The sequence below is a fragment of the Sebastes umbrosus genome, chromosome 18 (assembly GCF_015220745.1).
Source record: "Sebastes umbrosus isolate fSebUmb1 chromosome 18, fSebUmb1.pri, whole genome shotgun sequence".
Lineage (NCBI taxonomy): Eukaryota > Metazoa > Chordata > Actinopteri > Perciformes > Sebastidae > Sebastes > Sebastes umbrosus.
In genome coordinates, this window is record NC_051286.1 from 17135967 (window position 1) to 17147606 (window position 11640).

At 38.0% G+C, this 11640-nt stretch overlaps 1 protein-coding gene across 1 annotated transcript in view; it reads left to right on the forward strand.

Moving 5' to 3' along the window:
• LOC119476940 (A-kinase anchor protein 7-like) overlaps positions 1–6224 on the forward strand; it is a 69021-nt gene extending 62797 nt beyond the window's left edge. The window contains exon 13 of the transcript XR_005204137.1: positions 6213–6224. The gene's annotated coding sequence lies outside the window, so the exon portion shown is untranslated. The remainder of the gene's footprint in view (positions 1–6212) is intronic.
• Positions 6225–11640: the final 5416 nt, after the last annotated feature.

Here is an 11640-nt window from a genome sequence, read left to right on the forward strand (position 1 = left end):
GTCAGTACAGCTTTGGTTTCAGTTCATGCCAGTACAACATTAAGATCAACTTGCAGATATAATCCATTAAATGTGAACATATAGATGCCTTTATTTGTATTAAGGCAACTAATTAAAGTGGCAGTAGGCAGTATAATTTTGGCATCATTGGGCAAAAATTCCATAATAACCTTTCAGCATATTGTAATTCAATTGTTCTGAGAGATAACTAGACTTCTTGACCTCATCATGGCTCTGTTTTCAGGCTTTAGAAAATCTAGCCCGTGACGGGAGACATTGACCAATCACAGGTCATTTCATTGAGAGAGCGTTCCTATTGGCTGTGCTCCGGTGATGTGACTGGAACTTGGCGTTCCTTCGACAGATTTTACAATGGCGGTTGCGTCACAAACTCTCATTTTACAGCTAAACCGTACACTACAAGATGATTCTGAGAACATTTGAGGAGAGAAATAGGCATTAACGTAACATAATATTGATTCATGTTTGTTCAAAGCTGCCTAGTTTGACCGTTTGGTCGGAGTTCGCGACCGTCGGCTCTCAGATCAGCTCTTACTGCTTGTTTTCCTCCGGTCTGTGAAATCTTGCCGATGCCTGTTTCTTGTACTACTGTCATGATATAGCACCCGTTTTATAAAAAAAAAACTTTTTTTAATCATATTTGCTCCAATCTCACCTACTTCAGCTTTAATACAGGACACTGTTTTTAAAACACATCTTTGTTGGTGTTTTCAGGATCTCATGGAAGCTCTTTTTGTTTTGATATTATCCCTGCGGCCACAGCAATAAATCATGATAATGTAACACTGACAAGCATCAAAAAAGGTTGCCTGTTCACTGTGATGGATTGCTTATTCAAAGCAAGTTTGAAAAACTTTGCAGGGTAATTTACATGGCGCTGCCTGGAAGGTAGAAATCCAATAAAAAACCTACGCTACGCTTTGTAAAACGGTTAGTAGTAATGAAAAGTAGGAGTGATTTATAATGAATTTACCTAAGAGACTGCTTGTTTGTGGTGTGTGTAAATAAGTAAAACTATTTATGTAACACCGCTTAACACACACCGTTACACACAAATAAAACATCGAACAATGAGAGAAACCAAAGAATAATTACAATATGAAACACAGAACAATGAGAGCAGACCAAACTAAGACACACAAAAACATACTGTATGTGGATGAGGCCTATAAAAAAAAAAAGCTTGCTTAGAAAGATGGGTTTTTAGAAGCTGCTTAAAGCAGTCCAAAGATTCAGCAGCTGTGACAGATTGGGGGAGGTGATTCAAGAGGGTCAGGGCTAAGATAGAAAAGGCCCGATCACCTTTTGATTTGTACTTGGAGCGAGGGATGGACAAAAGACCGAGATTTGAGGATCGGAGTGGTCGAGAGGTAGAATAAGGAACAATGAGATCATCAGATTTGACTGAGGCAGGTGTAGAGGGAATTACAATCGTCTAGACTGGTAAAAATGAAAGTGTGACTTAATAGTTCAATATCCTTGAAAGACGAGATGCATCTGATTTTTGCAGTGTTTCTTTGCTGGAGAAAACAGGATTGGACAATTTTAGTAACATGATGGTCAAAAGTCACATACCAGTCAATGATGGTACCAAGATTCTTAGCGGTAGGACTGATATTTGAACGTAATGGGCCGATAAACTTAAAGTTAAAATTAAAGAATTTCAATTTTAACGGGGTTTAAGTGGAGAAAGATAAGAGACATCCAGTCTTTGTGTGTGTGTGCATGGTCATTGTTGCTTTGTGTGGTTGTGCACAGTCATTATTTATCGGAAGATGGTGACATACAAAAAGGAAGCAGAGGATTTATTGATGGCTTGCTTTTGTGTCTTGTCCTCTCTCAAAGGTTTTATATCTGACAGTCTCTAACTAGGATTTATGTTGACTCAGTGCTAATAAATGCTGCAATTTACACTGCAGGGAAATGTCACCAGCAAATTGCTCTGTGAACATCCTGTGTGTGTGTGTGTGTGTGACTAGGCATGTCTATGGGTGACTGTGTGTGTGTGTGTGAGTGCATGTGTGAATGAGCTGCAGACACGCAGATACTGGAAGCAAAGAAAATCCGTTGTTTGATCACGTTAATTTGTTTTTTTGTGTAAATGAAGCCTTAAAAGCATCTTGAGTCGCGCTACATTTCCGTCACTGTATGACGCAGGCGTGAAAGACTGGATCTGAAATTATATTTGCTTTCACGCTCTGCTTTGCTTCAATCAGGGAATAAAAGTCACAGATTTATAAAAAAAGCTGCTCAAAGATTTCATCCCTATTAGCGAAACACACACACTTGCAAATGTACCCAAACATTCCCACGCAGCACATAACGCATTAGCAAATATCAGCTGCTGTCTGGCTGTTAGACTCTGTAGAAGAAACTTCCAAAGCCACAAATGGGCAGAGTGCAACCACAACCGAGTGTTTACCAGAGTCCAGGCTGCTTCACACACACAGACACCAGCTGCACCGAGGCTCCGACGGACTCAAACCTCTATTCTCAACAGACTAACATGATGTAGAATACGTTCGAGCAGAGTAGATGTCACATCAAGGTGTTTTTTTTTTATTTGCATGTCTGTTTTTGTCATTTCACACTGGACATTCTGTCTCATAATCACTCACTGGTAATTTTTTACAGGCAATATTGCTAATTTACTTTTTTTAAATGTTAAATTTGTCCTTGGGCAACTTTCTTTTTTTTCCCGTAATAATTTATTGGGAATGAAATCAGGTGTACAGAAACATACAAATAGAGCATAAATGTAAATTATTGTCCCTCCATATTTTGGTATTTTTCCCCCAAAGCTCCCTCCCACCCAACCCTCACCCACTGCTGATGCAAAAAGGATAAAGAACAAAAAACAAAGTTAAATTGAATAAAAATAAAAAAATTAAGTACACATTGACCATAATAATAATTACAGGATAAATCCCAAACTAAAGATAGAATAGGCTGATAAACTTTATGAAACACAAATGGACAATTTAACTGTTAGTGGTCATTTCTGTTTCTATAAATCAAACTTTATGACGTCATACAATTTAGCTGATGGAGAGAAATACATCTCATATGCCATAAATCCATTTAGTCTGCCCAAATACACTACGTCTAAATAAAATTAAAACACATATCACAAAAAAAATACGAAATACAAGTGGTCTTAATCATACGGAAGCACTGTCACTCGGTCAAAATAAGATAAGAGGGGCAACTTTAAACCTAAAAATTCACCCAGCAACAGTAGATGACCTATTGAAGGATGTTGTTTTCCTCTCCCTTCATCACCACATTACAGACTACCATCTGGCCACACATACACACACACACATACACATGCTGCTAAGCAGGTGGGATTCCTTCAAAGTTAATTGAAAATGGTTTATAGTCACAGAAATTAGTCACCAGCACTTAGTCGAGTGAGCTCTGACTAAGCACTGAAAATAAAACACTTTGAATTCACTTTTAGTAGTGTGTTAGTGTGTGTGTGTGTCAAGATGGAAATGCAGTGTGATGATTAAGGCCCTGGTCATTGTCAGTCCTTGACAAAAATAAATCTTTCCTTTTATTCTTGAATCATTATTCTACTGTAGTCGCCCCTTCAGATTCCTTATCGGGAACAGCATCTTCAGCAGCATCGGTTCACTGATAACTGCACAAAGTTATTCTGTGTGTAATTGGTTTAAAGGGTTTTGGAAATCCGTAGCTCTAATCAGCTGGAGACACACTGCTGGCAATCAGCGATCTGCACAGAACAGTTTCAACTAGAACACAGCTGGAACGCGCATTTGCATGGAAATGATATATTTCTGTTGCTGTGCTGACTAGAATATTTAGTGTTTGCACAGTCAAAAACAGTAAAAATGAATCTGTAATAGTGATGATTGAGAGTTATTGAAATTGTGATGTGGTTCTACATGAACACACATTATTCTGCAAGATTTGTTTTTTTTCCCATGAGAGACTTCTGTTTTTATTTTATTTTTTTTCGAAGCTTTCTCTCATGTGACGATGTGATGACAGTTGTGGGGTTGTTACTTCTGTTGCTGGCACTGTGAGAACAGTTTTTGAGTGTAAACTCTTTTAGAATATATAGGTAATAACATTTGTTTCTAATCTTTTATAATTGTTTCTTATTTAATCATGAACATTTAATGTGATACAGGATTTGAGACAAAGTTTTCTGGGGCTTTGATAATGTAAAATACAAATAATAGAAGACAGAGGGGTGTTTATCATGTGATCGAATCTATTCTTGTTTCCCTTCATTAGGTTCATCTTTTTAATATGTGTTGAGCACTGTCTGTGAACATACAGCGCTCCTGGAAGAGTAACACTCTGAATAAAATCTTCCACTGGGGCTTTATAAGATTATTTGATTGCAGTGAAACAACTTAAACAACCTGATGCTGCTCTCTTTGTTCTTGTCCATCTGTCTCCGTCCTCCACAGGGAAAATGGTAGTGCTAATTACTCTGACAATTATGTCAGTAATTGCTTCCTCTCTGGCATCATTATGCTCCATACTGCATTCTCCAAACACACACACACACACACACACACACACACACACTCACACATACTCTCGTCTGCTAGATTTTTAAGATGAATCCAATCTTAACCTCATTTTGATTCAACACCAAGGGCAACACCTGCTTCTGTCACTTTGGTTAATCTATCACTACTCTCCGCGTTTTCTCCCCTTCCCTTCTCACCTGTTTTTCTCTCATCACCCACTCATCCTCTTCTTCCGCCTCTCAGCTCCTGGTCAAATAAATAAGATCGTCAGACGAGATTCAGGATGATGAGGTTAGGAGATCATCACGCTCTCTCACACACACACACACACACACACACACACACACACGGATAAACTTAAAGTCAGACAGGCAGGTGCACCGGATGCACCTGGTTACCATGGTAACCCCCTCTGTGTCTGTGTTTGTTTAGTTCAGAGCTTCCCATTCAGCAAAAGTTAATGTGAAGGAAGGACGGAGGAAAGACTTGAGTGTGCATACTTGTTTGCGACTGCGATATTGAGTTTACAAGAGAGTGTGCATGTGTGAGTGTGGCTTTTCGTGTCTTATATAGGGAAATCTTTCACGACTGTATCTTTGGCATAAAACCAACTAGTTAAATATATAACTTTTTAATAGATCAATATCTTCTAAAAGTAGCAGAAAGATGAATATTCTTGATTCTTTTTTTAATAAAGTGATGACTCACATATATGACCAATTGCTTATTGATAAGGCCACAGCAAACTTTAAATATAACTGAGAGCACGGTTTTGGTGTTTACCTAGTAGACTTGACTTGGAGAAAGTTTGTGACCCGGCAGCCATGTTGAGATCAGTTGAGGAAATACCAAGCACCGCCCACCAGCCAGAGCACACATTCTCATTTTACAGCTCAACAGTACACTACAAGATGTTTCTGAAAACACTTGAGGTGAGAAATAGGCATTACAGTAACAGAATATTGATTCATGTTTGATCAGCGCTGCCTAGTTTGACCGTTTGATCGGAGTTTGTGAGTGATTGACAGCTGCCTCCTTTGAATGAACAGCCAATAGGAACGCTCTCTCTCTGAAATGACCTGTGATTGGTCAAAGTCTCCCGTCACGGGCTAGATTTTTTAAAGTCTGAAAACAGAGCCATGAGGAGGTGCAGAAGTCTAGTTATCTCTCAGAACACTTGAGTTACAATATGCTGAAAGGTTATTATGGATTTTTTGCCCAATGATGCCAAAAATATCCTGCCTCCTGTAGGTTTAACAGATATTTATTTAAATGAACATTTTTAAGATTGCCACTTTAAATTAGCAGATAATATTTACCATGTTACCCATCTTAGTTTAGCATGTTAGCATGCTTAGCTCTAAACATAATGTGCAGCTGAGGCTGATGGGAATGCCATTAGTTTTGCAGGTACAGTGCCGTGAAAAAGTATTTGCCCCCTTCCTGATTTCTTATTTTTTTTGCATATTTGTCACACTTAAATGTTTCAGATCATTAAACAAATTTTAATGTTAGACAAAGATAACCCAAGTAAACACAAAATGCAGTTTTTAAATAATGATTTCATTTATTAAGGGAAAAAGCTATCCAAACCTACCTGGCCCTATGTGAAAAAGTAATTGCCCCCCCTTGTTAAATCATGAATTAACTGTGATCAACCACATGTTTTGGAAAGCTGAGTTCAATTTCACTAGCCAATCACTGTTCAATCAAGAAATCACTTAAATAGAACCTGTCTGACAAAGTTAAGTAGGCTAAAAGATCTCAAAAAGCAGCACATCATGCTGCGATCGAAAGAAATTCAAGAACAGATGAGAAACAAAGTCATTGACATCTATCAGTCTGGAAAGGGTTACAAAGCCATTTCTAAGGCTTTGGGACTCCAGCAAACCACAGTGAGAGCCATTATCCACAAATGGAGAAAGCTTGGAACAGTGGTGAACCTTCCCAGGAGTGGCCGGCCTACCAGAATTACTCCAAGAGCGCATCGACGACTCATCCAGGAGGTCACAAAAGAACCCAGAACAACATTTAAGTGTGACAAATATGCAAAAAATTAGGAAATCAGGAAGGGGGCAAATACTTTTTCACGGCACTGTATTTAGTCATAAACCAAAGTATTGGTCAAACTGAAATGACCTGATGATAGCACTAGCTGAAACGTCATAGGATCTTCAAGTTATTAAAATTTATCCTCTAGGGATCTGGAATATCTGCAGCAAATTTCACGACGATCCATCCAATAGTTGTTGAGACATTCCCCTCTGAACCAAAAATGTCAACCTCGTGGTGTTGCTGGAGGAAAAGTCAGGGATCATCAAAGAAGACCGTAGGATAATACATCCTCTGGGGATCATGAATGTCTGTGCCAACCTTTATGGGAATATCTATAATAGTTGTTGAGAGATGCCATCAATAGAGCCCAAAAAATGCATATGGATTAGTTTTAGTGTATACCACATGTCTTCCAATCCTGCATGTTTGGCTTGACGCATGTTGTGGGAGAAAAACCTTCAGCTGAGCCAGATGTTTTCAGGCTACCTACCACACGCAGACTGAACCCAGAGTAAAAAACACGCATACATTTAATCAATCCAGTACCTCCACAGAGGACATTTTTTTTGTTTTCTAAATAAAAAAGAGTGGAAAAAAACACTAAAATTAAGACCGGTTCTGGGACTGACACTTGAAGAACAGTGAAGACGAGGAGGTTCAAGTTATAGGAATATCCACGTTCGATAAAGGATGACACATTCACGCCGTATACCAGTCCATCTACAGCACCTATAAGCCTTATATACCATGCCATGCTATATATAAACCCGGGCTTCCCACGCAACGCTAGGCGAGCTGAAACAGAAACACACATATGGACCATGCTGTGATGTGAAAACTCCCCGTGCATCCGCATCCCACAAGGCCTACGTGTTGCCACATTATATTTAGGGATGGAGTTTAATGGGTGAGCCACAGGCCCAGCAGCACACCAGATGACCTACATCTCAGCTGGGCCTTATAGAGAGATCATGCAATGACTCACACAAGCAGAAAGAAGAAAGGGATTAAACGCCCAGAGTACATGGCGTTAGTTGTGATGTGATTAAGTCACAGTTGACCTAGTATACATGAAACTTTAATGAAGAGGAATAATGATATTAAGCTCCCATGTCCTGAAAACAAATCAATATATCTCTACATAAATCCGCTCTCCTCTGAAGCCACAAGCAAGGACGGGTAAGAGTTAAATTTGCACTGTCATCACGATGGAATTCACAAGAGATGTTCAGGTCTCTAATGTACTTAAGTAACAGCTTGCATAATGTTCATGTAATTCAGTTACGGCCGACCCGGTGAAAATGTAATGTAATTGGGAGTGGATGAGTAAGCATGATTGATTATCGGTCTTAACATTATTGTTTTTCTTCTACGTATTTCATCAGGATTCAAATGCTGTGCTCAAGGGAATAAGAACAGCCTTCAACATGAGACGATGAAGGGCTAAGAGAGACTTCAACCTCACTAAGGATCTTCCCAAGTAAGACTTGATAAGGAAGGTACGAGGGTAGAGGTTCACCCTCAGCAGTGAAATTAGTCTTGGGTCTAAAACTGCATGATTGATGGAGTTAAAACAACTTAAATCTGCAATGATTGATTTTTTTTTTGGCTACTACGGGGAAGCGGAAACAAGTTGTGAACACAACATTGACATATAACTTAAACCTTGTTAGAATCTCCATATACATACATACATACATGAAATTTGACCTCTGCATATAACCCATACTAAGCATTTAGGAGCATTGGGCTGCTGTAAAGTGCCCAAGGAGCAACTTGGGATTCAGTGTCTCTCTCAAAGACACGTCAATATGCAGGGAAAAGGAGTCAGGGATTGAACCGCCAACCTTGTGGTTTAAAGGACATGTTCAACATGCTCAACCCACTGAGCTACAGCCGCGATTAAAGTTGATATGCCAAGCTTGTTAGAAAACTTTATATATAAAGTATAATTACACATCCAGCAGTTATGGAGCAAAATTATCATTCATTTGGAGTTTAGTTTCTGGCTACCTGGCAAATACATGTCCAATATTCACATGCTATACTGTGAGCTTTTTGACTTTTCTTTCAACATACTATACTGTGTCTTTTTTCAACATAATATACAATGACTTTTTATTTTATCGACAAACTATACTGTGACCTTTTTTTCCCCCAAAATATAAGACTGGCTTTTTTAAAACATACTATACTTTTTTATTTTTTCGACATACTATACTATGAACTTTTTTTGACATACTGTAATATGACTTTTAAAAAAAATTGTCATACTATACTATAACTTTTTTGACGTACTACAGTATACTATGACTTTTTTATTTTTTCAACATACTATTACTTTTTTTTTTTACATACTTTACCGTGACTTTTTTTAAAAAAAAAAATGTTGACATACTCTACTATGACTTTTATTCGACATACTATAATATGACTTTTATTTTTTCGACATACTATACTATGTTTTTTTATTGTTTTACGACATACTATACTATTTCTTTTTTCGACACAATATGCTGTGACTTTTTTTCTATATATTATACTATAACTTTTTTTTATTCTTTTCCACATACTGTAGTATGACTTTTTTGACATACTATTATGACTTTTTTTTATTTTTTCAACATACTTTACTATGACTTTTTTACGACATACTTTACTATGACTTTTTTAATTTTTTCGACATTCTATACAAATACTATTCTATACTAAAATTTGATGAAAAAAAGGTCATAATATAGTAGGTCGATAAATTCGATGAAAAAAAGTCATTGTATAGTATGACGAAAAATGTCATGTGACAGTGAGTTTTGAGGGCTAACTTCAAACGAAGAAGTCAAATATAATAACAAACACTACATCAGTGTATCTGGTCAGATAGCTCAGTGTGTAGATATCTGCTTGGGATACTGGAGGTTGTGGGTTCGATCCTTATCTGACACAGTTTGTTTTCAGGTCTAACTTCTAATGACGAAGTCAAATATACAAAGAGAACAGTCCTGAGTGTGTGTGGCATTGGTGGCTTGGTTGCTAAATTGCCAGTTCTGGCTGCGGCAGAGCAGGGTTCAGTCCCCACCCTCACATCGATGCCCGGTGCCCGACAGTGGGGTTTCAGAGAGATACAACTAGGGGGTTATAAAACAGAAATTGGAAATTTGGTTTTACTGCTGCTACGCTGGGATGCATCATCAGTGATGTTGTATGTGTTCAGGGAACTTTAGTTGTTGTCCAAGATCCACTCTCAGCTGCCAGTATGGGGCTGTGGACAGTCGGCATTATCTGTGGTAGGGAATGGGGCTTCTCTCCAGCCTTGAGGGACGGGATGGTTTTCTTCCTGGGGTGGTGTTTGCTGGACTGAATGGCTGTGGTGACTGTTTCCACAACTGCCTTGAGCACCTGGTTGTGGAAGGAATCCTCTACCAGTATAAATAAAGGGTTAGTTTTTTTATATAATATTATTTATACTGTGTTTTCTGTTGCATAACCCCCCAGTTGTATCTCTCTGAAACCCTGGGAGGAGACACTCGTCTCACTCCACTGTCGGGCACCGGACACTGATGAGGGTAGGGATTGAACCCCACTCTGCCGCAGCCCGAACCAGGAACTCAGCAACCCAGCCACCAATGCCACACGCACTTGAGACTGTTCTCTTCGTATATTTGACTTCGTCATTAGAAGTTAGACCTGAAAACAGACCACATAAGGATCGAACCCACAACCTCCAGTATCCCAAGCAGATATCTACCACACTGAGCTATCTGAGCAGATACACTGATGTGGTGTTTCTTCTTCTATTTTACTTTTTCATTTGAAGTCAGCCCTCAAAAATCACTGTTACATAGGGATCATACCCTCAACCTCCAGTAATCCAACTAGATACTTTATCTACCACCCTGAGCTATCTCACAAGATATAGTATGGCATAGTATAGTATGTCAAAAAAATGAAAAAAAGTAATATTATAGTATGTTAAAAAATGAAAATAAATAATAGTGTAGTATGTAGAAAAAAATCCATAGTATAGTATGTCGAAAAAAGTCAGAATGTATGTTAAAAAAATTATGACAGCACAGTCTCCTTTACTCTCTACAAGCCCTGCTTTCAGCCGCTTCCATCAGTAGAGGGGACACTGTGTCCTCAACCATCTGTGGCCTCACCCGTTAGCTGCTTGCAGCATTAAAAAAGGTCATACTATAGTAATATTCACAAAACAAATATTTAGTATAGTATGTCAGAAAAAGTCATTGTAGAGTATATCATTAAAATGTTATAAAAAAAGTCACCATACTATGTTATGAAAAAGTCATAGTACATATAGTATGTTGTTAAACGGTCATTTAAAAAATCATAGTATAGTATGTCATTAAAAAAAAGTCAGTACGGGACGTCATTCAAATGACAAAAAGGTCATTGTATAGTATATGTTAAAAGTCATAAACAAGTCATAGTATAGTATGTCATAAAAAATGTCATTAAAACATCATAGTATAGTATGTAATAAAAAAGGCATAGTACATATAGTATGTTGTAAATAGGTCATTAAAAAGTCACAGTATAGTATGTCAAAATGTCATTAAAAAGTCACGTCACAAAAACATAATAAAGAAGTCATAGTATAGTATAGTACAGCCTCCACTGTACTCTTCGTGTAGTGCTAATTAGCAAATGTTATCATGCTAACACACTAATCTAAGCTGCTGAATATTATCAACATGCATGTTGATGCATTATCTCAAAAACATCTGGCATTCCAACAGGTTTGGTAAAAATAACCACTTTTGAATAGTGATTATTTTTGGTAGAATGAGACTGAAAAGCATCATCAATGCCTCAATTCTCCAGCTTCCTGTAACACCTAAAGGCACCGCTTTAATTATGATTTGATTTACTGACCCAACAAATATACCCCCAGGATTTGGAATCAAGTCTTCCTCTCACCATTAGTTTCATTGCCAATTGTCAAATGGCAAAAATCCCAGATCCCAACTCGCCGCCAAGATCTTAAGTGTTCTTGGCTCAAAGCTGCGCTTTCCACCAAATATAATGGATATCT